The sequence below is a fragment of the Balaenoptera physalus genome (genome assembly GCF_965194825.1).
Source record: "Balaenoptera physalus genome assembly, chromosome: 11".
In the NCBI taxonomy this organism is placed as follows: domain Eukaryota; kingdom Metazoa; phylum Chordata; class Mammalia; order Artiodactyla; family Balaenopteridae; genus Balaenoptera; species Balaenoptera physalus.
Genome location: NC_138896.1, coordinates 85,752,890 through 85,776,395, shown reverse-complemented (window position 1 = coordinate 85,776,395; position 23,506 = coordinate 85,752,890). Strand labels below are relative to the sequence as shown.

Here is a 23,506-nt window from a genome sequence, read left to right as displayed (position 1 = left end):
TTCTCTAGAGGAGACAGAAACACCATCTGTGCCCACTTTTGGAAAAACAGCCCCAAACCATGAAGTAGGGGTGTCATTTTAGTTACAGAGTTGCAAAATTTGGATGCCTGCGTGTCCACCACAACCTCAGAAAAGAGGAGAGAAAACCACACATCAAAATCCCTTCTCCTATAATAGCACCAAACCAGTCCCACTCCAGCAACCCAAAGAGATTATAAAAATATGCATGGTACCCAGCTGACCCCTGGAAAAATTACAGCCTCGCTTTTTCATGAAAAGGGTATTATTTTTAGAATGTATTCCCATTTTTGAATGGTCAAGCCTGTCCATCGTTGGATAATAATGTGCAAGAACTCAAAGAGATTCAGCGAATGGTTCATTTACCTGTGTTCGTGACTTTACATTTTGTGGGACCCAATTTCAAAAATTCCCTTTGCTATGGTGTCCTCTGCTCCCAAAGGAAGAAATGGGCCTGGCCAGAAGCAAAACACATTTCACTCAGTTGGGTCCCCCATCCCGTTGGTGCAGTGACCTTGGCAGGACCTAAGTCTGAGAGCTGTTGGTTATCAAATGGCATCTGAATTTGCTGCTGCATGCTCTCCTGTAGCTTCTTACCTGCCCAGGACTTTCTTCTGTCTCTCTCCCTTCTGTCTCCTACAGATGTAAGATACACATATACTTTATTTCTGTGCCTCGAGAAATAAAGTAGCTGCTGAATCTATAGACTTAACCCCTAGATTGGGTTATTTGGGTTTAATCCACTAAAGCGTGTGGGTTTATTCATCCCATAAAGACTACCAGCGTTTCCTTACAGTGAATGAGATTTAAAGATGTTAAATAATTTGCCCATGGTTACACAGTTAGCACGTTTCAGAGGTGAGACTTTAAGCCTGGGATTTGAGGTCTCATTTGGCATGCAACAATGAGTTGTGTAAATGAGGCAGTGTCCCACTTTTAATGAAGATTTTCATTATTTTATGTTGGCGTCACCAGAGCTAACACAGTGATAACGCTGTGATACTTTGTATAAAATATTTGCTGAATTAGACATTTTTCTGACCTCTCAGCCTGCTATGGAAAACACATATAGGATGATTGTAATATAATATATTAGTGGTTGCCTGAAGTGTTGTCAGAACACTAATAAGGCAGTGGATTCTGCTTGGGTGGAGAAGATGGTGTCAGGGGAGGCTTACAAACAGGAGAGGGTATGTTTCGGAGCGCTTTAAGGAGTGACTAGGAGCCTCCCAAGCTGGAAGGGAAGAAGCATGCCAGATGGAGGGAACAGGAAGACCAAAGACGCAGGTATAAAAACATGAGGAATTCTGAAGAAATGATCAGCCTGTATTGGTGGTTCTCAAAATTAAGTGTGCATTGGAATCATCTGGAGGCTTGTTAAACCACAGATTGCTGGGCCCAATTCCCAGAGCTTCAGAGTCAGTAGGCCTGGGTGAGACCAAGAGTTTGCATTTCTACTGAGTTCTCAGGTGATGGTGATCCTTCTTGTCCGAGGACCACACTTTGTCAAGAGCCCTGTTCTACAGAGAAGAGTCATCTGGAAACCCCTACAGCGTGTGTGTATATGAGAGGCGTGCCAAAGCCTGCAAGACTCACACCAAAAGAAAATTCCCGGAAGGGATGAGGATTTCTTCTTTTCCTGCAAGGAGTGGTGATTAAATTTTACTGTTGGTTTTGGGAGCAATTCATGCTGAAGCTGGCCAGTGGGAGGAAAAAGAGAAACCACAACTCAGGACTGAAATGAAGGCACCTGGGATTTTATTGCGTTTCTGCCCCATCAGTGCCCCTATTCACTAGCCAGTGAGGGCCTGCGGCTACAGGAGCTGAAACACACTGGCTCTTTTGAGTTTGTGACCAATTCACTGGGAAGATGGCGTTTTTCAGAGCTCATCCTCCCGTTTTGGTCCTGTGGCTGCTGACCAGAGGTGAGTTCCTGTGTTTATCTCCAACATGCTCTGTTGACCGCCAATGGCCCTGAGGAGTGGGGTGAGGGAGGGACATGTCGAGACGCTCTCAGATGCAGAGGATGAAAAGGGTGCCGGAATGGCAGGCTCAGCTGGATGGACTGGGACAGATGACGTCCTTGTGAAATTCTTCCCTCTCCTCCACTTCTAATTCATTACCATGCTTTGCTTGTCTTATTTTCCAGCATGGAAGAACGTAGGTTGCATCTGCCGTTCCTCTCCAGTCCCTTCAAATGGGGGGAACAGCTCTGAAAGTCCTGCCTCCATGGCTGGGATTGCTCCCTCTCAGCTCCTGACCTTCCAGGACAGGTACCAGCTAAATCTGGAGGTCACATTTGTCCAGTAATTAGGGAACATGAGACATCTAGCGCCACACCCCTGCTTTTTCTTTTTTTTCTTTTTTTTTTTTTTTTTTACACTAGGTTGCTTTGCCAGTGGAAAACCAACAGCTTTGTGTATGACAGTCCTACCCGGGGCCCTTCCAAACCCCACCGTTACTGCCAGGATTGGCAGAGAGGAGTCGGAATCCCCAGTCAGAGATAGAGAAAGGAAACAAGATCATGTTGTTCAGATTCTATGTCTTAGCTTTGTTTTCAGTTCTCATGCAATTCCCCATTACTCTATTGCAGTCTTCTGGGAAACTTCTAGAAATCGACTTAGTAGTCCACTTAGTTACTGGCCGATGTGGTGCTGGAGAGGCTCACTTTTCGTTTCGGAATTTTCATTTTCTTGTTGTTGGCGCCAGGAAGGAGGGGAAAGAGATGTTGGTCTAAAAGACAAATATGACCTGAGACCAGGTGAGCCTGGTATCAGGGGTGGCACTGGAGGCCTGTGCTCCATTTCTTGGGGGGATGGGAAGTTTATTATCGGTGTCATTGATGAGACTCTGGCCTCTTTTCCGGAGATGAAGTCTTTTTGTCATCATGTCTATTGTCCCCCACAAGTGCCCAATTAGGAAAGATTGCCTCAACAGAGGAGGCTGATTAAATTCACAGATACATTGCAAAACCGCTTGGGGAGTTGTGGAAAATGAATTTCACTGCTGCGCTTCCTTGCGTTAAAAAAGGAAAAAAAAAATCAAGCTGCAAGCCTGCACCTTGGATTGTCCGTCTGTTACAGATCATAAAACATCCATAACCTTGCACACAGTTTATTCTTCTCCAGAGAGGCTCCAGATGCTTCTTCCAGGCTCCCTAAGGAGGTGATGGCTTCTGTGTTCATAGGACACAAGGGAAAATGCTAACCCAGGAGCAGGATAGGGTAGACACAGGCCTGCTGCCCAGGTAGAGGTCAAAAGAGAAAACTTTGCTTTGCAAAGCTTGCAACCAGTTTGAGCAGGCAGTCCTTGTTTTTCATTGGGTCCCAGGAAAGCTGCTGTTAGTAGGCATGATGGAAATGAAATCTGATTTTTTGCAGAAGCGAGGACAGCACAGAGGAGACTTTCCTGACCCCTAACCTGATGCACAAGATGTTACAGAAATAACTATAAGCACTACTTTGAAACTCTTCAGTTTCTAATGAGGGTATTTAAGACATACATCCCATCTCCCCACCCACCCAACCCAAGTCTTAGGTTTTACTTATTTAAGGCAGCATTTCCCAAATTGTTTTATGCAGAACATAAACTTCACAGGATGCCCTGGAATAAAAGGTTTTATGGCAGCAAAATGGGACCACTCTGCATGCTATGCGCCCTTTGATTCATACTCCTTATTAACATATTAAAAATAACAGCTAACTCTTATTGGAGGTCTATCTGAACCAAGCATTATCAAGCACTTTTATATTTTATCTCAGCAAGTCTTCAAAAAATAATCCTCTGAGGTAGATACTAATTTATCCCACCTACACATGAGGAAAGTGAGGTTTGGAGTAGTTAAATGTCACGCAGTTAAAGGTAAAATGTAAATAAGGAGCCAGGTTTCAAATCTACTCTCATTCCCAAGTTTAGGCTCTTAACCCCTAAGCTTTATCACTTTCCCACTAACGATATAGATACTTTCTCACATTGCCTTTTTTTTTTTTTTTTTTTAACCCCACATTTGTTTATTTATTTATTTATTTTTGGCTGTGTTGGGTCCTCGTTTCTGTGCGCAGGCCCTCTCCAGCTGCGGCAAGCGGGGGCCACTCCCCATCGCGGCACGTGGGCCCCACTATCGCGGCCTCTCTTGCTGCGGAGCACAGGCTCCAGACGCACAGGCTCAGTAGGTGTGGCTCACGGGCCCAGTCGCTCCACGGCATGTGGGATCCTCCCAGACCAGGGCTCAAACCCGTGTCCCCCGCACTAGCAGGCAAACTCCCAACCACTGCGCCACCAGGGAAGCCCTCACATTGCCTTTTTTCATTATTACTTTCTTGCACAATTGAGTCCATTCTTAACTGTATAAGTTGGTCATCTTTTGTGGGTATCTTTAATTTTTTTTCATGTCATCACACAGAGCCACTTGGTATCATTTTAGATAATATCTTCTCTAACATCAAGCTTTTATGCTCCGGTCTCATTTGGCCTTTGTCTGACTGCTTCATGCATGCTCTAGTGGATTTTCATCTGTATCTTTGACAGTTTATGGATAAACAAAGATGGAAAAGAGACAGGATGTGTCTGAGTTTATTTATCCTGCCTTTGGCAAGGCAGTCTTTGTCTGCAAAATGAAAGTAGTTAAAAAGCAAAAGTAGGATTAAAAAAGGATACCCACAGTATATATGTAGTTAGCTCTTGTGTTGTGTGGGGTTGAGATTTCTTGCACTATTGGGATCTTAATAACTAGGAGATAAGTTACTTGAGGGGTCGGGGAGAGGTGAGGAGAAGGAGAGACAGAGAATGATGCTATGCCCTTCAGTTTCACCCTGAAGAAATTGTCCATTAAACATGGGAACTGGGTTTGTTTGCTAATCAGCTTTCCAAAGCATGGCACTTGCTCAGGAAATGGGCTTTCAGAGAGAAGAGAAGGATGTGAGCTATTAGCAGTGGTCCTATCTCTCAGCAGGGGTAGAGCCAAAAGGTAGTAGGAGTGATGTTCTTGGTTCCATAAGATTGCACAGGGTACCTAATCTGCTCCATCACGCTCAATCCCAATTAAGTTGGCTTCCTCCACTGTGTTCTCTGAGAGTCCACATGAGATAGGGTTACCCTCCCTTTGCCCCCTTGATCAATCAGAAATGATTTCATGAGCATCTACTCTGTACTCAGCATTTCCTTTGTACACAGGCCAGTTGCCTGATGTGGCTTGGCTGACGTTTGAGGAAGTTTTTTGTTGTTGAAACTGTGCTTAACGTTCTCCGTGGATTATCTCCTTCCATATCCAGGACAGTCTTACAAGAAAGAGCCTATTATTAGCTGCAGTTTATGAAAGAAAAAACTGGGGCGGAGAGAGGAGAAATGACTTGTTAAAAGACACACAGCTAGTCAAGGGGCAGAGCGGGGATGCTCACCTCACTTCCTCGAATTCTAAAGCCTGTGCATTTTATGACTGTCAAACAGCAGATTAGTGAATGGGAACTCCTCCACTACCGTTCTTCTCATGAACAAAGTGGTTTCTGTTGAGGAAATAAAGAAGAGAAATGCTTGGTTCATGTATTAAAAACGAATGTTATCAGTAATCAGGTGAGCGGGACCTCCGATGCTGCTAGGAAAAAAAAAAGTCAGGAAATCATATATTTTCAGAAAAACACTAATTACAGAGATATAAATTGTTCTGGGTAAAGATGCCAAGAACGCCAGTGTTGTCTGCAGCCTAAATAGACCTTCTCTAGTTTGGCTGGGATTGAAATATTAGAATTTGCTCTTCATTCCTCCAGTCTTAAAAAAGGTACTTGAAATTGTTCTGTAATATTTAATTCTTTCAGATAACACATAGAGTCAGCCCACTTTTAAAAACTTTGGTGAGCACTAGTAATCTCTTAGGTTTACAAAAATGCCAGGGAAGGAAGAAGTGAGAGGTGGGGACAACTTTATTCTTCTCGTAGGCTGAAAGCTTTAAATATTAAGCAGAAACTATTTAGCAACAAAAAGAAATGAGCTCTCAAGCCACAAAAAGACATGGAGGAAACTTCAATGCATATTGCTAAGTGAAACAGACCAATATGAAAAGGCCACCTACTGAATGATTCCCACTATATGACATTCTGGAAAAGAAGAATCTATGGAGACGGTAAAAAGATCCGTGGTTGCCAGGGATTGGGGAGGAGAGAGGGTTGAATAGTCAGAGCACAGAGCATTTTTAGGGCAATGAAATGATTCTCTGATACTGTAATGGCAGATACAAGTCATTATGCGTGTCAAAACCCATAGAATATACATTGTAAAGAGTAAACCCTAATGTAAACTATGGATTTTCGTTAATGATAATGTTGTAATATTGGCTCATCAATTATAGCCAATATACTACACTAACACACTAATGCAAGGTGTGAATAATAGGGGAAACTGGATTGGAGGGGGCAGGGTGAGGGAGTAGATGGGAATTCTACTTTGGATTCATTTTTTTCTATAAACCTAAAACCGCTTTAAAAAAAAAAAAAAGCCTATTTTTTTAAGCAGAAGAGAATCGCACTGTTTTTCAGCACCATAGCGTCTCTGTAGATGATAGTGCCTTTTGGAGAATAAAAATACTCCCCTCAGTGCATAATACCAACTCAGTGCTCAGATTGTGACAACGGAGGGATATATGAAAGGTCAGTTTAAACATCTCATTGGGTTGGAAAGACAAAGGGGACTTTGTGTCACAATAGTTCTCGTCCCGTGGAACTGCGGAGATGGCAGGAGATAAAACAATACTCTTTATCACCAGCAGATTAACTAGCAAGGACATATTCTTTCTATTTATCCTATAGTCTCCTAAGGACAATAGGCCTTTTGTCCTTACACCTGTTGCAGGGGAACGGAGCCCTTGACTGAGACCTAATGGGGTTTATGGGAGGCCATGCAGTTCAGATTTCTTATGTGTGTCTCTGGCAGGACGTCCCATTTCATAATATGCCTTCCAGCAAAGGAGCTTGGAGACGGAGCCCTCAGCATTCAAAGGGAGAGAAGCAGATCCATGGTTACTTGAGAAGAACGACAGAGTATAGAAATCCATGTTGGAGAGCAATACACGTGTGTGGCATGTTCTCACTCCTAGCCAGAACGGCCTGCTCTTTCCTGGTCCTCAGCTTCCTACTCAGCACCAAGCACAGGGTGAAGGCTCTGCAGAGGTGAGACTTTGCTGGATGAGTGAACCTCCAGGACTTCGCTGAAGAAAGGGAAACAGCAAAATGATTCATCAAAATGAACACCTGATGTTTTCCAGCTATTTCACTACAGTTTCCAGATAAACGTCTATAGGCACGTATGTGCGGATGGCTTTCTGCATTCTAAATCCTTGTTTGGAATGGGATCTGTTGGGGTTTTTGACTGCCTTCTTTTGGGAACAACACTCCATTCTTCTTTGGGGCAACCAGCCTTCCACTTATTCTTAGTGTGTGAAGTTTGAGTTGAGTATTTCCTCTTGGCTTGAGGAAATGGTCTGTGGCCTGGGCCCAGTCAGTCAGAGAGCTGTTTCCCTTGGCCTCAGTGAATTGAGAGTCAAGCTGGACCCCTGAACATCCCACCTGGGATTTTGCTGGCATGATTGGAAAAGAAGTGTTGTTTATCTGCTGGCGTTCGAAATTGGTAAAATGCAAGCCTAGAGGTACTAGTGGACTTAGTTGCCACCACTTGGGAAAAATCTCATTGAAAATAAAGCCAGAATAGAGGAAAACTGAGCTGAAAGATGGAGAGAGAACAAGTCTCAGTGAAAATATTTGAGCAACTTGAACCAGCCAAGCTTGAAGTCAACACATTTCCTGGACCCTTCAATGAAATGGGCTCTAAATTCCCCAGATTTCAACCATCTTATAACGAATTATAATTTACGACTGTATCCATTTGGGAGATGGGAACTTTATTATCAGTACTCTTATACTGAAATTCTGAGTCTTTAGTGCACTTTCATATGTCCGTGTCCTTCAGATTAGGATTTAGTAGGAAAATCCTAACTGGGAGATGTACCGTCCAGAGCCTCCACCACTTCCCTCCACCTAATCACACCTCCAGATGGAAAAAGATACCATCCGAAATGAAGGGTCCTTGAAATACCTCTTCCACATCTCAACAAAAGGAAGAATCCTCCTTTGTTGAACATCTCGTTTCACATAAACTCTAAATCTTTTCATGGCTTAGCAAAAGTTGGCACGTGGCAGAGTCCTCCTGAACAGATTGAGACATCAGAGACTAGGCCCTTGGCCGTGCCTGCAACACGTTCTGAAGACATGGCCCATGTCCCCTCTCCCCTCACACTCAATGTGCCATTAACACTAGGAGTACAGCTCAAGAGGAAGGTAGCTTGTACTTGAAAAATAACCTTGCAATTCATGGATGGGTTTGAAGGATGAAGAGAAATGCTCTGTAGCCCTTCACCCAACTCTGGCCGTTAATATAATAAAAAGTAACATCTCTTGCGTGCTTCTGTACCAAGCATAGTTGTAAATTCTCTCCTTGCATTATCCCTTGTAACCCTCACCTACTACAACCCCATGTGATTGATCATACTCCCCTTTTTACATTTGAAGAAATGGGACCGAGAAAACTTACAGAACCTGCCCAGGATCACTGAGCAAGATTCAGACCCAAGTAGCAGGACCCAGGCTTTCAATTACAACACCATATTTTGTGATAAAGAATAAAAACAGTGCCTGGATCATGGCTTTAGACATTGTGAAAGCCAATGTTAGGATCGGAAGGAAGCTATCATGTAGCCCGATAGAAAAACTGAGATTGAAGGAGATAAGCCAGTTCCCCAAAGTCACATAACAGGTTAAAGAACCGGGCACTGAAATCTAGCCCTGATGCCCCAGTTCTGTTGCAGTGCACACCTGTCCTTTGAGGACGTATACACGCTGCACCAAATATCCAGTGACTCACCAGGCACCTATTGTTAAAATTCTAAAATATGTCCGGACCAGTTAGCAAGTTGTACTGTCCTGAGGCTATTTCCTCTCTCCCCTCAGGATTCCTGGACCTCCCCACAATTCAGAAATTAAAGGACTAATGTCTGTCTCTGTGGCCGGCTTCATTCTCATTAGTCAGTTCCCTCCCTCCGTTAAGTAGCTTTAACACGAGCCCTTCGTGAACACAGAAGCCAGCACACAGACTGTTACCCCTCCAGATAATGGGAACTTCTTGGGTGAGTTGCAGGCCACATCTCAGTCATTTGGGGTAACACTGCTATCTCAAATATGAGATAGATGACAGCTAATCGTGCCAAGCGTGCCCAAGACAGCATGAGGGGTCCAGAAAGGAGAAAGCTCAGCCCCAGCATTTGGGGACTCTGTAGAGGTCTTTTCATGCCCTTTCAGGTGTTTGCTAAGACAGATCTTGCCCATAGAGGTGAGGAGTTCAGGGTACCTGAACTGTCAGAGGCAAGAGGAGTCTTGCCCCCTCTCTCACTTTCCTTGTTTCTTTTGGGAATGGCAGAGGCATTCCTCAAGCCACAGCAGCCCCACTGACAACAAATGGGAAATACCAGGAAAGCAGCTTTTGCCAGCTGCGCAGACTCAGACGGCAGGCCCAGGTTCCTTTTGAAGTCAGTGGGAGGTAAACTGTTCTTTCTCACTCTTCTCAGCAGCAACAGAGATGGAGAAAGGAATTGTTAGTGGAAGGGAGGCTCTGAGGCACAGAATGCCCAGCTAGAGTCAACTGATGGTGCGCTGCTAGCCAGCCTGAAAACCATCTAGGTCCCAGCGGCCTGCGCCCATGAGATGGTGGTTTGCAGAGGACTCACTCGGGCCATTGCAATATCCATGCCCCTGTTACGCCTTCCCAGAAATCTGTTTCCGTGGTAGCCACAACTTCTTTGTATAATGTTTGAAGCAAGAGATATTACAGTGGCTGACAGCAAATATAGAAAAAACCAGAAAGCTCCCCATCTCTTTCCTTTACATCTGGTGATCTCCTTCTCATTCTCTGGATGTTTGCTTACATGTCATTCCGCATTCCAGCCTCTCCCCCAGGACTAAGTTAGCATTCCCCTCGCACCTTATGATTTCCTTGTTGTAGCATTTATTCCATTTAAAATTATTTGCTTAATGCCTGTCTTCCCCATTAGACCCATAAAACCCATGGGGACTGAGATTGCATTATTACTCTTCCAGATCCCCAGGACCTAGAAGGATGTTATGTGTAATAGTGAATATTTACTGAATAATGAATGAACACTGCAGGATCTTGACACCAAGTCCTAGCTACTTATGGAGGGTGCCTTTTTTTACTGAAGTATAGTTGATTTACAATGTTGTGTTAATTTGTGCTGTACAGCAAAGTGGTTCAGTTATATATATATATATATATATATATATACATTCTTTTTTAATATTCTTGTCCATTATGGTTTTTCATAGGATACTGAATATAGTTCTCTGTGCTATACAATAGGACCTTGATGTTTATCCATTCCATACATAATGCTTACATCTGCTGACCCCAGCCTCCCACTCCATCCCTCCCCCAACCCCCTCCCACTTGGCAACTACAAGTCTGTTCTCTATGTCCATGAGTATATTTCTATTTCATAAAAAGGTTCGTTTGTGTCATATTTTAGATGCCACATATAAGTGATATCATATGGTATTTGTCTTTCTCTTTTTGACTTGCTTCACTTAGTATGATAATCTCAGTTGCATCCATGTTGCTGCAAATGGCATTATTTTGTTCTTTTTTGTGCCTGAGTAATATTCCATTGTATATATGTACCACATCTTCTTTATCCATTCATCTGCTGATGGATATTTAGGTTGTTTCTATGTCTTGGCTATTATAAATAGTGAGTGCTGCTATGAACATAGGGGTGCATGTATCTTTTTGGATTAGAGGTCTGTCTGGACATATGCCCAGGAGTGGGATTGCTGGATCATATGGTAACTCTGTTTTTAGTTTTCTAAGCAACCTCCATACTGTTTTCCATAATGGCTGTACCAACTTAGATTCCCACCAACAGTGTAGGAGGGTTCCCTTTTTGGATGGGGCGTCTTAACCACCATTAGAATATGTGGGAAAGGAAGTTAAAAATAAATAAAATCATCCTTGCATACATCAAGTTCTTCAGCTTCACCAATTCGCAAAACATTTTCCAGTTTGTCTTCTCTTCCTGTTTCTTTTTGGGGGGAGGGGGTAAATTATTTTATTGTTTTAATAAACCATGTTCTATTTTAAAGAAAATTTTTAAGAGGAGAGCTTGTAAATGCAGATGCATATAATTAATATAGTATTTTAGAAGTATTCATTATTATTCATTAATCTTTGGGATAATAAAACCAAAATAAGCGAGTGAACCAAAACTATCAAAAAAGAACAGCTTGAACCTTATAAAGGATATTTGATGGGGTCTCAAATGATTCATAAATCTGTCTTGTTACTATTATGATATGTTTGGTTAATGATTGAAGTCCTTAACAGAGTGCTTGCATTAGTATAGCATAAGGAGCATTGGTTTTTTGTGAGCCATTTTTAAAGATTACTTAATCCTGGATAGGTCTGTTTTGGGCATCTCATATCAAATCCAAAACGAACTTTAAAATAAAATTGATTTCATTACCTCAGGTAAATTATACATCTCTTGACTTAACATGTAATCTAGTAAAAAATTCTCCCAAGACTATTCTTTTCTTCTCTCTATTTTTTGAAGTCCATTCTCTCCTACCCCATAATTTAAGGAAACCTCCATTTCATGTATTGTAATTGGAGCATAAGTGAATTTTCCTCAAACTGGGGCGTCCACAGACCAGTGGGGGATGGCTTACCTTTTCTTGGGGTTCTGTGAATTCCCTATGAGATGTGTAAAGGGATGAAAGCATACACTGAATCATGCAGATGAACATTTTTAAATGAAATATGGCCACATGATGTCAATATCTGAAGGTTTTCAAATATATTGCAAGTTCTCTCATACTTCTCCCTTCCAAAAGAGGATTCTAGTTTTCCTTCCCGTGGATGCAGACAAGACTTAGTGACTTGCTTCTAATGAGCAGAATGAGGTAAGGTGATCTTGCATGACTCCCAAGGCTAGGCTGGAAAAGGCAATATGGCTTCCACCTGGCTCTCTGTCTTGGGGCATGTACCTGGGAAGAAAGCGAGACACCATTTAAGAAATGTGGCTTTCCTAAAGCTGTCACGCCACAGACCCAATGAAGAGATTTCATAGATGCTGGTAGAGGAGCCCCAGCTGTTCAAGTCTTCCCAGCCCAGCTGCTGGGCATGCGAGTGATAAAGACTTCCAGCCTCAGCCACCATCTGACTACAACCTCATGAAAGACCACCCCCACCCCCCAAGCCAGAACTACCCTGATGGGTTCCTGACCCAAAGAAACCATGAGAGAGAAGTGATGATGCTGTTCTGAGCCACTGAGTTTTGTGGTGTTTGTTAAAAAGCAAAAGATAACTACTACAGTGTCCTTCTTTGCAGTTGGGTTTACGATACATTGGAACCATGTATTTATTAGAGAAGAGAAGAGAAGAGAGGCAGACTTAATATGTGCATGTCAAGTGAGGGGTAAAGTAGTTCGAATAGAGGAAAGTGACAGGAAAATGGCTCATCACCCCCAACTTGATGTTTGAGGAGGGCTGAACTCAAAGGAATCTTTGTTCAGTCAACTCCATACTTGTGTTGCAAGCAGTTACAGGGCTCCAGCAAAACATCAGCAGTTCCATTTAACAAATGCAATCAATTTTAATTGTATTGGCTTGGCTTGGCTTTTATTTTTTCCTCTGATTCCACTTAACTATACATCTGCTTATATCTAGGTTTATATGTGTGCATTTAAGTAGCATTATAATAAAATCACTGGAAACACCAACAAACCATAATTTTTCTTTCAAAGGAATCTTAACTTTGAGAATCAATGAAGCAGGATCATCAGGAAGGCATATGTGTCTATGACATACTATCATCTCATTCACTGTTGCCAAATGAAGTAATACCTCCCACTATGTACCCTAGAACATCTTCATAATTGTCCATACATATAATGGTTCAATTGTAAGGTTAGTGTATCTGTCTGTAAGTCTCCCAGTTTAAGTCTTATGTTTGAAACCCATGTTAGTGACAATGATGTCTTCAGTCCTTGTATTCCTAGTACACATGGCCTGACTTTTTTCATCAGCAATCACTTTCTCTTCCTGTTTATCAGTTTCAGCTAGAAAGTGGCCACCTGTCTTTGTAGTGCCCTCAACTTCCCCAACATAAATTTTTGAGTAGGGAACTTAAATGACATTTTAATTCAGACCACTATTAATGTACCTTCCAAATCTATTCATTCATTCATTCTCCTATTATCCTTAAATTAAAATATAGAAACAATTTATAACTTAGGTTAATATATTTACATGGGTATTTTTGTCTTTCGGGGATGATTGACAGACATAACATAGCTTTCTGTTATAAGCTGTGACACATATCTGAAGTATTTTCATATTTTAAAGCAGTAGATTATTCATTATTATATAACAATATCAGTCATCTCTTGCAGTCTTGAAGTATTTGCACAGTACAATGTTAAACATTTTATCTGTATTATTTCATTTAATCCACACAATTTACCTAATGACTTATGTAAAATTGCCAGTTACAGTGGCTTGGAGGGATGGTCATTTGTCCAAAGTTAACATAACTGGAAATAGAGGAACTAAGATTTTAACCCAGATAAATTTTCCCTTAGCAACTCAGTTTTGTAACTTTTCTAAATTCTTTTGACTGTTTGTACTTTGTTTACCATATTTCAGTAAAGCTAAGTTGTCATCAGTTGTGAGGTGTTCCATTATTTATGAGCCAATATGACAAAGACTGATACTTAAACTATGACATAGCACTTTAGCACTAGAATTTTTATTTTATAATGATTTGAAAGTGCTCTATTTAATAAACAGACCTAGTTAGACATATGTGTTTTTTTTAATTAATTTATTTTTATTTATTTATTATTTTTGGCTGCATTGGGTCTCCGTTGCTGCGCGTGGGCTTTCTCTAGTTGTGGCGAACGGGGGCTACTCTTCATTGTGGTGCGTGGGCTTCTCCTTGCGGTGGCTTCTCTTGTTGCGGAGCATGGGCTATAGGCGCACGGGCTTCGGTAGTTGTGGCGCACAGGCTCAGTAGTTGTGGCGCACAGGCTTAGTTGCTCCACGGCATGTGGGATCTTCCCAGACCAGGGCTCAAACCCTTGTCCCCTGCATTGGCCACCAGGGAAGCCCTAGACATATGTTTTTATCAAACGTTACTGTTGTGCATGTATAACATGGAAAGCATAAACAAAACAAATGGGAGGAGGTATTTTCTGGAACTTCCCATTAAGAGTCTGGTTCTTCTGAATCATTTTGCAGATGAGGGTCGTTAGGGACATTCTACAGTGTCATCCTTCATGTCAAGGAGAACATTGATGATGTAGCATTTCTGAAAAGAATGTTCCATTATTGGGTCTGGAATTTTCTTCCAAGCTGCTGTCATCCTTTCCAGAAGTTTGATAAATATTTGCAGGCAAAGTTAATGCCTCTCATTTAAATATTTAAAAATGCACATCATAGAGTCAATGGAATATGATATTATTATGTTTCCTGCAAACCATGTTAAAAAATCAACTATCCACAAATTTAGTATTTTAGTGTTTTAGTTATACTAGGCATCTAGGTTTAATATCAGACTTTAGCCTGATGTATATTACTATACATTTATGTTGCTTTACTTACATTATGTCCATTGTTTTGAATGCTTAGAGATACGTCAGATACCAGTTTAAATTCTTTGCATATGTTAACTCATTAAACCCCAGGAAGCGGTATATTGTCCATTGTATCAATAAAGAAACTAAGATTTAGAGAATTTAAATAATTTATTCAAAGTCACATTGCTTCTTAAATGACAAAGCCAGAGTTTGACTTTAATCTCTGCGACACCAAATTGCATTCTGCTAACTGCTTTGCAATATTACCGTTCACATAAACACACACAGTTGCAGTATGAGAATTGGTAACTAATATTAATGATCCTTCTTATGTGCTATGTAAATGATTTCTACTTCCCTTAGCCTTCCCTTTGCTTGCACATGAGTATATAAAGTACCCTACATGTGGATTTTTATTGACTCCTCTCTCCCTGAGGCCAAATATTAACAGTAACCCTTCAGGGACTGATCTGGTGGTAAAGGGCCAACATTTCTTACAGCCTGGCAATGCATCACTCCATGGCCATTTTGCTTTAAACGTTTCTGAAGGAATTAGCTATAAAATGACCATACCACTGACCATGTCACAGAACTCTTTACATAGATATAGGTCCATGCATTCCTATTTGCCACTGATCAGAAAATTTAATCTTGGCAATCATTCTCTAGGAAATTAATGTTGCTTACGTCACATGTTTATGACCCACCATATGAAAAGGAAGGAATATGTGCAGTTGCTTTATGATGTGCCTGAAGCAAAATACTTTGTTATTAGGTACTGCCCAGTGGAGCCATGCTTAGGTTTTTATCTTGCTTTTAAAAAGAAGGAAGATAATCAGAGAGGAACTCTGACCTCATTTTATAATTGGGGGTCAGTGACACCAATAGTTAGCCACACAAGTAATGAACCCAGGAATGACTTAGAAAATAAAGTGAAGCAGCTTTTGTAATGTTAGGTCATGGATTTGGAAATTTTATTTAAACATTCTTCCCATGATACTGCATCTTTAACAACTCTGTCCAGGTGTTTGGAAACAAGAAGAGGATTGTCGTGTTTGTGAGCCATGCCTTCTTGAGAAAATGTCAGCTTTATGTGAAAAGGCTTGTGAGACACTGTGAACCAATGCTGAGCCAAATGAGATGCACTGTAAAAGAAGATACCTGTGCTTTCTCCCATTTTCTCAAGTCTTGGCATCTGGCACCACCATCTTCCCAGCTACCTAAAGTTGGAATCATTATTGACTTGCCTCTCTTATTTGGTCCCTATATCCAATAAATTTCTGAGTCCTCTTATTCTCTCCCTCCACAGTAACTCCCTAATCTGCCTGCTTCTCTCTATCCTGCCATTACTTCCAGTTACCACCATGGCCCACCTGGATAACTGCATCAATCTTTGTAATCTAACTGAGGCTTTCTGCCTCTGATCCTGCTGTTTCTGAAGCCAGAAACCTCATCATGTGACTTCTCAAACTCTTTGATGACTTCCTGTGGCTCTTGAGATCAGGCCCCAAGTCCACTGTTTAGCTCACAAGGCCCTTCATGATGAGGCCCCTGTTGACTTCCCAAGCCCCATCTCTCTCCTTCCTACGGAGGGCCTTGAAAGGGCCTAAAATATCCTGTCCTTTCAAGTCCACAGTTAGATTTTATACCTTCTTAAGATGACCTGCTCCATGCCCAGGCTTGTGTCATACCTCCTGCTCTGTGTCCTTTTACTTCTTTATGATGATCCCATCACTTAGTTAACTCTATTATAACTACCCACTTGTTTACCTTCTCTACCAACCATGAATTCCTTGCCAGCAGAAACTGTCTCTTGTTCACTGTTGTAAGTCATACCGTATGGAGCACTTGTGGTACAAAGGATGATTTGAAGCAGTACACAGATGCTCTCTTTTAAACTTTTAAAAACGATCCTACATTTTTTATGTTTATATTCTCGTTATAACAAGTAGCTTGTTTTCTTTACCATGAACCTCAGATGCACAGGATTAAATTAACTATAATCTTTATTCTATGACACAGTCATCATTGGTCCTTTCATGACCCATTTATATTTATTTTACTAGTTATTTTATACCTCAACAAGCATCCCTAAATTCAATGTGCAAAACAGAAGCTAAGATCGTCATAATAGGCAACATCTAGCCATATGGTACATGGGTTCTGTTCTTCCGCATCATTGTACCTGACCCAACATACTGTGGTCACCATTCTCTCACTTCCTATTTAAATAGTTCACTTGCCTCTTATATTTCTAAACTTTATTTTTTTTAATATTGTGGAAGGTATTTAATAATTCAATTTTTAAATATATTCTACTTTCCTTTTTAATTAAGTACATGTAATTGCATATCAAAACAGAGTAGAAGAGTATATTTCCTTTTCTTATTGAGATATAATTGACATATAACACTATATTAGTTTCAGGTGTACAACATAATGATTTAATACTTGTATATATTGTGAAATAATCACTACAATAAGTTTAGTTAACAGCCATCAGTATACATAGTTGCAAATTTTTTTCTTGTGATAAGAATTTTTAAAATCTACTCTCTAGCAACTTTCAAATTTGTAATGCAGCATTATTAACTATAACTACCATACTTTCCATTCCAAACCTTATTTTCTTATGTTGGTTGTTTTAAACTTTATAAAAAGCATATCACACTTAAGCAATATTTGGGGCTTTCTCCACTTAATATAATGTTGCTGAGAGTCCTCTGTATTATTCTATGCTATTGTAGTTCACTTGGTTTGACTGCTGTATTCCATTGATGACTATATCACAGTTTAAGCATCCACTCACCCCTTGGTGGGCACCTGGGTTGTCACCAGGTTTTTGCCCTTGTGCACAGTGGTGCTCTGAACATTTGAGTACATGCCTCTTGTTGCACATGGGTAAACATTTCACTGTAGAACTGCTATTAAAGAGAAGGTGAATTCATATCTTTTAGAGTTAATACCAAACTAGATTTAATGAGATGGCACCAACTTACCCGCCTACCCATAATGTATATGAAAACCTGTGGATCCACATCCTCTCCATTACTTGGTATTGTCAGCCTTCTTCATCTTGGCCACTCAGCTATCAGGAAAATGGATCTCACGTGATCTTGATTTGTATTTTCCCGATCACTAATAATACTGAACATTTCTTTATGCATCTATTGTACATATGTGTTTCCTCCCCTGTGAAATGTTTACTCCTGTTTTCTGCCCATTTTTCTCTTGGATTGTTTATGTTATTCTTACTGCTTTGTAGACATTTTTACATATTTTGATAGCAAGCCTTTAAAGACTACATGTACTTATTGTAGAACATCATATTGAAGTTGATAACTCATCTTTGTAATATCTTTAAGGTATCCTAACAAAAAAAAAGTTCTTAAGATAACATATGTATGACATTCAATAATACCGAAGTAGATTTCTAGATAACATGGCAAGGAGTGAAATTACCTGTTTTCTTGACTGATGAAGTGGGTTGTGGTGGAGTATAAGTTTTGCCCTGTATTTGAGCTGTTTTTGAACTAGAACCTACTGCTTTCCACACATCCATAAGGTGCTAGGCACATCACAGGCGCTCGGCCAGAACTTACTGGAATGAACTAAAATACCCTGTGGGAAAAGGCACAGTGATAAGAACATTTACCCTCCAAGTTGTTTAAACAGATGGCATGTTTTTGAAAGAAGAAAAATTGTAAAAGAAACTAAAGAACAGGACTGATTTCCAGTTGATTTTCATGGTGTTGGGGAAATAGTGTTTTGGGCAGACTATTGCATGTGGTTAGGTTGGGCAATTTTCCCCTTTTCTAAGACAGTATTCTGGGGACACGCTGGTATAGGTGTTTTGTACTGACTCACCTAAAAGAGACTTTTGCATATATTGTGAAAATTCTCTTTGGAGTTAAAGAAAGGGAAAAGATAAGAATTAAATACTGCTCCTCTTACAAGTCATCCATGACCTCAAATCCCCCCAAGTGGACCCACCTCTCTCTCCTTCTTCTTCACTCCTCAGGCACAAAGCAGGACATACCAACAAGGACATTCTGACTTGAAATCATAATGTAAAAATTTTTACATTATTTTTATTCTTACATGATTTTTGATCTTTTTTTTTTTACCTAAAATATGAGGTCAACCAAACTCTCTGAGACTCTTCCTGTGACGACCCTCTACTCAGTGTTCCTATCTCCCATGAGGGCCAAGGCAGAGGCAGGAATACATTGGGTCTGAGGGATGGGGTGAGAATATCTTTTATATTTATATAGTATTGTTTCTCAGTATGAAAGTTAAGTAGTATATTTTTAATTTTATAGCATATTATATTTTATAATACAGAAGACTGTATCTCACATATATGTAGTATAAGAAATACTATTACTCATACCCTAAGTACCCATCGCCCAGCTTACGTAACTGAACTTTACTAGTCTACTGCAACTCCCCATACCAATCCCTCTCTCCTCACTTATTTATTCAAAAGCATTCATTTGAATGATTATTATGTATCATGCACTGTTCTAGGTAATACAAAACAGTAAAATAAAAAACAGACAAAAAGCCCTGACTCCTGGAGCTTACATTTTATAAAAGGAAGCTACCATTTTTAATTTTGGGTTTATCATTCCCTTTTCCATATAAATATATATATCTCCAAACAATATATTAGTTTACTATTATACTGTCTAGTGTTCTTCTATGCCTTGCTTTTTTTGCTTAATGTATTTGTGCGTGAAATGCTAGTTCATCCATTTTCAATATTTCTGGACTTCTGTTACGTAAATACTTCACAGCATATCCATCTTCCTATTTATGGATATTAGGATTATCTTCAGCTTTTTGTTATTACGAACAATGCTGCTATGAAGTGGTATCATATGACACATATTTTTGTGTCTGGATTCTTTTGTGTAACATTACATTTGTGAGAGTCATTTCTGTTGTGCGTGGCAGTAACTCATTGTTCATTGTTGTATAGTTTGTATGGGTATGTATATACCCTATTTATTTGTAATTATTTCAACATTTGAGTTATTTCAAGGATTTGTTTAATGCCATGTTTATGTACATGTCTTTTGAAGCATGTGTTGTGTTGGGTATTGCTGGGTCTTAAGATATATGTAAGTCCAATTATAGTAGATACAGTCAAATAATTATCCAAAGGGATAATACAGTTTGCTCTCCCACAGCCATTCTGCTGGCTGTGTATCAAATTGTGCTTTTAATTTCCATTTACTTGATGATTAATGAAGGTGAGCAATCTGTAAAAGTTAATTTGTTGTTTAGTATCATATTTTATAAAGTACCAGTTCAACACTTTCACCCACTTTATTCTGTTGAGTTGTCTGGCCTTTTTTTAATTGATTTGAGAAAATATATACAGGAGTATTCCTGAACACATAAAGGATAGAACCAATGGCAAATAGAAGAGGTAATAATAGGCACATTTCTCTTATTATCATTCTGAGGTAAAATTCAATATTTCACTTAAATACGACATTATTATAGGTTTCAAAAATTGATTTATCAGAATAAGGAAGTTCCCTTCCATTATAAAATATAGTTTGCTATATTTTATCATGAAAGCAAGTAGAATTTATGAAGTGCCTTTTCTGCAACTATTGAGATAATTATGTGCATTTTCTCCTTCATGCTATTGACATGTTGATTTGTATTGACTGATTTTTGAATGTTAACCCAACCATGCATTCCTAGAGTAAATTTGGTTTTTTGTAGTGTAGTATCCTTTTCAAATATTGCTGGATTCAGAATTCTAATACTTTGCTTAGAATTTTAAAAATCTATTTTCTTGGGGAAGGTTTACTTTCTTGGAACATCCTTGTCAGCTTTTGGTATTAAGGTTATGCTAACCTCAAAATCACATTGGAGAATAATACCTCTTCATTCTTCTGACCTCTCTCTCCCTTTCCTAATTCTCTCTTCACCTGTATCTAACTTCTATTAAGCCCATTGGTTGGATACTTAATTTCACTTATTACATTTTTTAAATTCTCAACTTTCCACTTGATCCCATTGTATAATATCCAGTTTTCCACCAGAATTCTCTATTTTGTTAATTAATGTTTTAACCTGTTTACCCTGATTATTTTAATATCCATGTCTGATAACAAATATATCTGGATATCCTGTGGGTCTGTTTTTAATATTTATTCTTTTCTCTTGGTTATTAGTCAAGTCGCATCTTTTTGGGTGTTTTGCTATTTTTGTTTGAGTGCTGAACATTGACTTTGAAAAACTGTAGAAATAATTTGAGCCTCTGAACTGTTCATTTCATAACAGCAAATTCCATTAAGGAGAAACATAGTTCAGATTTCAGGCCTACTTCCTTGGGATTTCACTCTCTCTCCAGTTGTAGAATTACAAGTTCTTACTGTATTGATATTGTCTTGTCAATGTTTTCAAATATATTTTTAAAAAATATTTTGTTGAGCTTGTCTAGTTATTCTCAGAGGGAGAATTTGTCTAAAATTAGTATGCTATTGCCAGAAGGGACACCAATTACGTTTTTGGATTTTAATTTGTGTTTTCCATAGTTCAAAACAGTTGAGCCTTTTTAAATAAGCTTATCAGCCACTAGTGTTTTCACTTATGCATGTTTCTATTTACTTATTCATTTTTTTATTGATCCATAGAAATTATATTATCATATGGGTTTTTATTCTCATTATGTGTATTTTAAATTCTTTCTCTCTAGTTACAGTTGTTTTTATTCTTTAATTATTTGTTTTGATGAACTTAAGTATTTTTTAATGTAGTTATATTTATCAGTCTTTTTTGAGCCTTTTATCTTTTTTAAAAAAATTTATTTTATTTATTTAGTTTATACAGCAGGTTCTTATTAGTTATCTGTTTTATACATATTAGTGTATATATGTCAATCCCAATCTCCCAATTCATCCTACCACCACCACCCCCCCACCGCCCCCCCCCCTTGGTGTCCATACGTTTGTTCTCTACAACTGTGTCTCTATTTCTGCCTTGCAAACCGGTTCATCTGTTCCATTTTTCTAGATTCCACATATATGCGTTAACAAGTGGTATTTGTTTTTCTCTTTCTAACGTACTTCACTCTGTGTGGCAGTCTCTAGGTCCATCCACATCTCTACAAATGACCCAATTTCATTCCTTTTTATGGCTGAGTAATATTCCATTGTATATATGTACCACATCTTCTTTATCCATTCGTCTGTCAGTGGGCATTTAGGTTACTTCCATGCCCAGCTATTGTGAATAGTGCTGCAATGAACATTGGGGTGCATATGTCTTTTTGAGTTATGGGTTTCTCTGAGTATATGCCCTGTAGTGGGATTGCTGGGTCATATGGTAATTCTATTTTTAGTTTTTTATGGAACCTCCATACTGTTCTCCATAGTGGCTGTATCAATTTACATTCCCATCAGCAATGCAAGAGGGTTCCCTTTTCACCACACCCTCTCTAGCATTTGTTGTTTGTAGATTTTTTGATGATGCCTATTCTAACTGGTGTGAGGTGATACCTCATTGTAGTTTTGATTTGCATTTCTCTAATAATTAGTGATATTAAGCACCTTTCATGTGCCTCTTGGCCATCTGTATGTCTTCTTTGGAGAAATGTCTATTTAGTTCTTCTGCCCATTTTTGGATTGGGTTGTTTGTTTTCTTAATATTGAGCTGCATGAGCTGTTTATATATTTTGGAGATTAATCCTTTGTCCGTTGATTCATTTGCAAATATTTTCTCCCATTCTGAGGGTTGTCTTTTTGTCTTGTTTATAGTTTCCTTTGCTGTGCAAAAGCGTTTAAGTTTTATTAGGTCCCATTTGTTTATTTTTGTTTTCATTTCCATTTCTCTAGGAGGTGGGTCAAAAAGGATCTTGCTGTGATTTATGTCATAGAGTGTTCTGCCTATGTTTTCCTCTAATAGTTTTATAGTGTCCGGTCTTACGTTTAGGTCTTTAATCCATTTTGAGTTTATTTTTGTGTATGGTGTTAGGGAGTGTTCTAATTTCATTCTTTTACATGTAGTTGTCCAGTTTTCCCAGCACCACTTACTGAAGAGACTGTCTTTTCTCCATTGTATATTCTTGCCTCCTTTTTCATAGATTAGTTGACCATATGTGCGTGGGTTTATTGCTGGGCTTTCTGTCCTGTTCCATTGATCTATATGTCTGTTTTTGTGCCAGTACCATATTGTCTTGATTACTGTAGCTTTGTAGTATAGTCTGAAGTCAGGGAGTCTGATTGCTCCAGCTCCGTTTTTTTACCCTCAAGATTGCTTTGGCTATTTGGGGTCTTTTATGTCTCCATACAAATTTTACAATTTTTTGTTCTAGTTCTGTAAAAAATGCCATTTGATAATTTGAATTGAATCTGTAGATTGCTTTGGGTAGAATAGTCATTTTCACAATATTGATTCTTCCAATCCAAGAACATGGCATATCTCTCCACCTGTTTGTGTCATCTTTGATTTTTTTCATCAGTGTCTTATAGCTTTCTGAGTACAGGTCTTTTACGTCCTTAGGTAGGTTTATTCCTAGGTATTTTATTCTTTTTGTTGTGACGGTAAATGGGATTGGTTTCTTAATTTCTTTTTCTGATCTTTTGTTGTAAGTGTATAGGAATGCCAGAGATTTCTGTGCATTAATTTTGTATCCTGCAACTTTACCAAATTCATTGATTAGCTCTAGCAGTTTTCTGGTGGCATCTTTAGGATTTTCTATGTATAGTATCATGTCATCTGAAAACAGTGACAGTTTTACTTCTTCTTTTCCAATTTGAATTCTTTTTATTTCTTTT

General features: G+C 39.2%; 1 protein-coding gene across 17 annotated transcripts in view; it reads right to left on the bottom strand.

Annotated features, from left to right (window-relative positions):
• The window catches only part of LOC309637527 (uncharacterized protein), a 432,423-nt gene that overhangs the window by 311,311 nt on the left and 97,606 nt on the right, over positions 1–23,506 (bottom strand). For 14 of the 17 annotated variants that reach the window (XR_014250580.1, XR_014250581.1, XR_014250582.1 and 11 more), the window contains exons 2-3: positions 11,796–12,113; positions 5,415–5,519 (exon numbers count right to left, since the gene is read on the bottom strand). The gene's annotated coding sequence lies outside the window, so the exon portion shown is untranslated. Of the gene's footprint in view, positions 1–1,759; positions 3,439–3,561; positions 3,995–4,317; positions 5,520–11,795; positions 12,114–23,506 lie in introns of those variants that run through there. The other 3 variants (XR_014250594.1, XR_014250595.1, XR_014250588.1) reach the window with 3 other exon arrangements.